At 42.6% G+C, this 6,830-nt stretch overlaps 1 protein-coding gene across 1 annotated transcript in view; it reads left to right on the plus strand.

Annotated features, from left to right (window-relative positions):
* The first annotated feature begins 3,189 nt into the window (after positions 1 to 3,189).
* LOC128507219 (zinc finger and BTB domain-containing protein 7C) overlaps positions 3,190 to 6,830 on the plus strand; it is a 24,759-nt gene continuing 21,118 nt past the window's right edge. The window contains exon 1 of the mRNA XM_053477936.1: positions 3,190 to 3,329. The gene's annotated coding sequence lies outside the window, so the exon portion shown is untranslated. The remainder of the gene's footprint in view (positions 3,330 to 6,830) is intronic.

Below are 6,830 nucleotides of genomic sequence, written 5' to 3' on the forward strand. Positions count from 1 at the left end.
GGACTGCATATTAAGATTTCCCTCTAAACAGAAACCAAATGCAAATTGGAATCAACTCCAGACCTTTAATCTTAATGATATCAAATTAGATTTCTGCAAGGTTTTACCCAGTGGCAACAAATGTAAAGGAAACAAAAAAGGGCCCAGAATGGAGACTTGGGGTAAACCAAAACCAGAGAAAACTGGCTTTATCCAGAATCTTCGCTGCATGATTAAGAAGGTCTGGAGTAATGTTGTAATTAATTGCATTAAATGTAGAGATGAAGTCAGGAGAGTGCAATAAGTCATTAGTCAGTTTTAGAAGAACCTGACTGAAACTTGTCATTTTCACCTAAGTGTGAAGACAGCTAGAAAAAGACCACTTTTTCCTCAAACTTTTGATAGAAACAGTGTGTTATACTGACCTGTCTAGTCTGTTCCTTAATTACTCAAACATCGACACCACTTAGCCGGCGAGCAGCCGAAACAGACCGATCCAGTCCCCTGATATCAAACCGTGGCCTAAATGATTAGCCTGACGTAACCCCGGTGTAATCTAGATGTCTAAATGATGGAGCGTGCGTAGGCCGAATAAAACGGCAATGTGTGTAATGTGTGTAATGTGTTTGCAGCAGCTACACTCGCTTCATTGTGAAATTATCTCCGCGGCTCACGCCTGTTTTCCCAATCTCCAGCTGCACAAAGCTCACACAATGCGCGCCCCACACCCTCTTCAGAAGCCACTTAATCGCACCAACCCAGCTGATAGCACCGCTCCCTTTACCTTACTCTCAGCGCTGATTCATATGCCGAGAAAAAGCCACTGAATCTTTTCCTGAAGTTGTTTTTTTATCAACGTGTACAGTTTGCAGTTTTTCGATAATGTGCCAAGGTTTTTTTTTTTTTCCCCGTCTTAATAACTTTAAGAGAGATTTAAAAAAAAAAAGGCAGGTAAGAGAACAACATTTTATAGCTGATATAATCAACTAACTTGTTTTGAGAATGTTTCCCAGCCTTACATGAGTAACGATAAACAGATGAAAGGTACGATAAAAATCGTTGTAGTATAAAAGGAATAAAACAGATTATAGAAAATAATAAAAGGAAAATGATAGTGAGAAACCTCTGCTTCGCATCACGTCACATCACAGCACATCACAGCACACAGTCGCTGATTATTATTTTATTATAACATAAACCCTTTAGAGATCTGACATACTGTACACCGATCATCCATAACATCACTGCCAGGTGAAATGAACAACCTTGATCATCATATATAAGCCAGTAGACTGGTGACAGGATCATGGGCACCCAAGGCCCACCCATGCCCAAGGGAGCCAAAGGCCAACCCCTCCCTGTCCAATCCCAGAGAAAAGTCAATCAGACGAAGAGCTCAAGGCTGCCAACCGGACATCAATACGATCGAGCAACCAAACGAACCCATCCCACAACCCACAAACGACTGTGGAGCCACGCCCCCAAGGGGCAAGAGTCGCCGCGGTGGCACAAGGGGAACCAAAAATACCTGGGTGGTTTTAATGTTAATAATTAAAACTGTTATGGCTGGAATAAGCAATTGTATGTACTATGTATTAATGTTACGACTGCTTTCATTAATTTTGGTGCGGTGCGTTTTTCAGACTTCGCCTCTAGGTGGTGTTTTTTTCCGACTGTCTAGGCGTCTGTCTTTATGCATTTGTAAGTAAGAGCAGTATCTCAAGGGTAAGATTGCGTTTGATAAATCCATATGGAACTACTCGTCTAGCAGCCAGCCGATGAACTAATTAGATTCAAGCGTCAAGGTCAAAGCAAGGTCGAAAGTCTGAAAATGTAATTATTTTTCTTTAACAGCATTCTTTGTGGTGGAAAAATATTTTCAAAGCATCAGATTTGCGTCAAAAGTGTCTTCGTTCACGGCATCTAGATTTTTGTGAATACGTGTACAGACGCAGCAACAGTGTACAGGCAGGTACAGTGTGTATATTTTGGTTTTGATGGGTAATAAGTCAACATATCAGATGTCACATCCTTCAACAAAAATGTATTTAATTATAAATTAAAGGTTGGAAAAGCGAGGAAAGTTAAAAAAACTGAAATGGCAAAAGTCTTGAGCCACCCCTAATTTTTTCAGATTTTGCTTCCAAGATGGACTTTCTTCTGATTTAAACAAAAAACAAAACCATGTAGGATGTTATTAGGCATCGATAATCTTAACTATGAATTAATGAACACATTAGAAGCATCATGTGAAGGTCAATGGAGTTAATGAAGGTCAACGCTGCTAACTCACTCATTGTCTGTATCGTTCAATTCCGTATTCAGGGTTGCAGGGGGCCTGGAGACTTAGGGCACGGGGCGGGGTTCACCTGGACAGGGTGCCAATCCATCGCGGAGCACACACCCACACACACACTATGCGGCAAGTTGGGAAGACCAATTAGCCTAATCTGCAAACTCTCGGAGGAAACCGGTGTACCTGGAGGAAACCCACCAAGCACGGGGAGCGCATGCAAACTCAAAACACACAGAGACGGGAATCGAACCCTCTGTTACGCGATGCGCCCCCCGTCACTTAATTACCTGGACGCTTTGTTTTTCACTCGACGCTGTGCTCCTGGCGTCCTCAGCACCTTCGAGACAAATGCGTCTGCTTAGTATTTGGTGTCTTTAATTGTCTGCTGCTGGGACAAAACAATTTCCCTCAGGGATCAACGAACCACTCTGTCTCTCCGTCTCTCCATCTCTCTATCTACGTCTCTATCTCTCCATGCACATGCAGACGCCTTGCTTGCTTCTCTTTTCTTTTTCTTTTTGTGAATGTTTCACTCTCCTTTGTCCAAATCAGAATCACAATCATTACACGTGAGAATGAAGAACGGTACAAAATAAATACTCACAATCCTAATAAACTATTAATAACTTTCAAGAAAAATCTCATTTTCTACGCCACGATGTGAATACGAATGTGATTCTCCTGCTGCAGGTTGTAGGTGCAGGTACACTAGCTGTGTGTGTATGTGTGTGTGGGGGTGTGTGAGTGTGTGTGTGTGTGTGTGTGTGTGTTACACTCCCAGCTCAACGAGCTGTGGCTCAGGTGGACGCTGCCAAAATACTTTCAGTGTAGAGGGAGGGCTGTAGGTGGGTGCACACATTTTGTTTCGTTCTCTCTCTCTCTCTCTCTCTCACTCTTCTTGAATCACTGACACACCTTCCTGCGTGCAGCTCAACTCTTCTCCTTATCGCTCTCTCCGTCTGACGCTCGCTCTCACTTTCGCATGCTTCAGAGGGAAGATAGCAGCCTGCTTCCTGACACTGACGGAGCTCGACTCAGCCAGCGGCTACGAAAGGTCAGCAATGTCTCTCTCTCTCTCTCTCTCTCTCTCTCTTTCCCTTTCTCACTTTCTGTCTCTGTGTGTGTCTCTCTCTCTCTCTCTCTCTCTCCTCCGTCTCTCTTTCAGATTGTCCGTACGTATCCCGTACACTCTTGCATCACTGCGGTGTTTGTATGCACAGGCTTTAAAAAAAAAAAAAAAGTATCACTTGACACCAAATTCTGTAGAAGTTTACTTTAATGAGTGTGTTTACTGTGTCACAGTTTCTCACTGTCTCTCTTTCTCGCGCTCGCTCTGTCTTTCTTTCTCTTTCTGTCTCATTACAAAGTCTAATACAGTAAAAGGAGATGACGGGTCAGACATACAGTAGTAGGTTATCTCCCCACTCAGGCGACAGCAGGATCGTTATACGCTATATTATTTCACAATTTTTTCTTATTTATTTATTTTGGGTTTTTTTGTTTACAAATAGTGATTGAGAAAATGTAAATAATTCTCGCTGATCCGCGAAATCGTTAATCAAAAAATTCCTAGAATGCACAGGGTTTCATGACCTGAGCTGACCTTTGTTAAAATGAATGATTCTTCGATTATCTATTTTTTTCCCAAAAAGGTCAGAGGTTATCGTCTCATAGGCCGTTTGTGTGTGTGTGTGTTTGTGTGAATGCAAGAGGAAAGTGTGAAAGTGTGCAAACCTGGGTGTCTCGAGGATACACCCGAGCAGGTGAATAGGGAGATGACCGGCACATTCAATTATTCATCCGCTGTTTCTATCGCGGCACAGGCGCGGCACGGCACGGCGCAAAACGGAAATCGCTTTCGGATCGCTCGGCCTGTGTTCGAATTCACGCTGATTACTCGGCTCCTGATGTGAAAGCGTAATTAGGAACGGTGTAAAGAGTTAAACACCTAAAGTTACAGACCCTCCCTACAGAGAGAGAGAGAGAGAGAGAGAGAGAGGGAGAGAGAGAGGGTTATACGGGGATAGGCACCACGCCTTTGTCTTCACAGTCACTCGGACAAGGTTTATCGAAGTTGAACCTGATCCGAGGGAGGCTTTTGTTACAGCCTGGATACTTTTACATTGGCGTGTTCACAAACATTTCAGGAGTAGCCTCCTTCTATTTGCTTTCCTCGGAGGGGGGGCTGTGGGAACGAGGCAGGCCTCACAATGCTCCAGATCCGGCTACACAATTCTCCACTGGCTCTATCTCTGCACCGCTGAGTGACTGCAAAACCCCCACTCAAAAAAAAAAAAAAACACACACACACACACTCTTAGTCTTTCTTACCGTCTCTTTCTCTCACACACACACACACACACAAGACTGTTCAGGCGATATCGCTTGGTTTTAAGACCTGGCCAATTTGTTCCTGATGATCTCAGGGCAAGGGAAGAGAGGAAGGCATTGTTCGCCTCCAAACTTTGATTCCTTTTAAATAGTGACACTTTTTTTTTGGTTTTGTTTTGGTTGTTTTTTTGTTTTGTTTTTTAATGATGAAACCGCAGGTACGGAAGGAACACGGGTCACACGAGAAAAAAGAAGAAGAAAGGAGAGCACGTAAAGCAGTTCAGTCAGCATAAGAGAGACATCAGAGGGTGAATGTGGGAGTCTGACAGGCAGAGTGGCACGGTGAGAACAAACAAATCGAGTTCCCATCAGCTTATCACGGCCGATCTCAGATGAGCAAGTGGACTGTTTTGTGTTTTCGATGCAAATCGGTTTCCTGGTGTCTCATTGAGAGCTTTGACTCGCTGAAGAAAAGACTTTCTACCGTTGGAACACTTACCACCCCCCACCCCTTCGCTTTCGGGGCTCTTTATCCGCGAACTACGGCCGATAAACGTCAGGGCGATCTCACGTCTCACGTACTCACGTCCTTCCCATCACGTAATATACAGTTTTAATGAACTGTATCGATTGTAATATTAGGATTTGCTGCTTAGAACTTGGCAGGATGAATATCAACACGAGTTTGGCTGTGTGTGTGTATGTGTGTGTGTGTGTGTGTGTGTGTGTGTGTAAGAGAGTGTGAGTAAGCATTGGATGGAGAAGAGGCAGTAGAAGCATGTCGTGGCTCTGAGCTTGGCCAGCTCATTGAAAACAGAGACCATTTGGGGGGATTTAAACACACACACACACACTCTCTTTCTCTCTCACGCACACACACATACACAAATACACACCACATACCACACACTAAACCTCTGTCACGATCGAGCCAGCTCATACCGAGCATCATCAACCCACCACTCACTGTTTCTCCCCCCACATTTGTTTTACAGTCACTGCTTTGGTATACAAGTGGGGTTTTAGTGCTGTCTATGTGATCTCCTATGGATCTTCATAATTCACTCTAAATTATAGACTTTCATTTAAATTTGTACCCGAGTATATTCAGCCTTGTACGGCTTTAGAAGCGGGTACACAGAGCGTGTGTGGAACATCTTCTTTACTTATTATGTGCATCAAATTCTTCATCGTTTTTCTGATTAAATCAAAGCTAAATCAATCAATCAATTAATCAATCAATCAATAATTTAGGTTTTTGGTATGTTTAAAGTCAGACTGGTTAGCCAATCAGGTATAAGGAAAAAGGTGGATAGCGCGTTCCTCGGCGTCACGTACTTTACAGGAAGTATATTGTAGCTCGTACCTTTTCTCCTGGTGTCATACTGTATAATAGCAACAAGATGGAAACATTAAAAATGGAAGAAGATGGGTTCGGGTTTTCTTACTTTTCACTTTTTTTCCATTTTGTCCAAAGTCTTATTAACTAACAGTATGTATTTCAAGCGCCTTAACATGTCTCACCCAGCAACATTTTCGCTCAGTGTTTGGCTCGGAATTCATACACAAACACATAGCTTTAATGCTAACGCAGGTCTCAGAGCAGAGCCAAAGTGGTGTGTTAATGCTCCAGCTGGAACACTCCTCGGATAAATTTTTTTTTTTACATCATAAACTCCATTGATGTCACTTCTCCTCCAAACACGCTGATTCAGTGTCTATGTAAATAAGCTACTAAATGAGCCGCGCTCAAGTCATAGGTCACATTTACAACATAATACATACATAATTAACATTTGAATGTAAAAATGTGAATTTTGCATAATAAGTTCCCTTTAAATGAATACTTTTACTGTGGGAAAAATCTCATGATCATCATCATCCCTGTTTTTTTTTTACTCTATCTGGAATCATGGTTTAATCCAGACTTACATCCCTAATTCTAACTCTTTATCTTTACTAAAGTTACTGTAAAATTCCTGATAGATTTCAGGAGCTAAATCAGAGGCAGAGATTGAAGGTGCTAATCATTGTCAGCCTTTGTATAAAAACAGGTCGAGATTATAAACGATATCACAGCTTCTTAAGAAAAAGGGGTTCCTTGAGGGTTCTTTGGATGGATAATGGTCCTAAGGTTTGCGAAGGGAGCCTATAGGGTGCTAAGTGGATCCTTTCTTTTAAAGAGTGGCAGCAACCCAGAGTTCAGACCCAGTTATCAGGAACA

Source organism: Clarias gariepinus, chromosome 19, assembly GCF_024256425.1.
Source record: "Clarias gariepinus isolate MV-2021 ecotype Netherlands chromosome 19, CGAR_prim_01v2, whole genome shotgun sequence".
NCBI lineage: Eukaryota > Metazoa > Chordata > Actinopteri > Siluriformes > Clariidae > Clarias > Clarias gariepinus.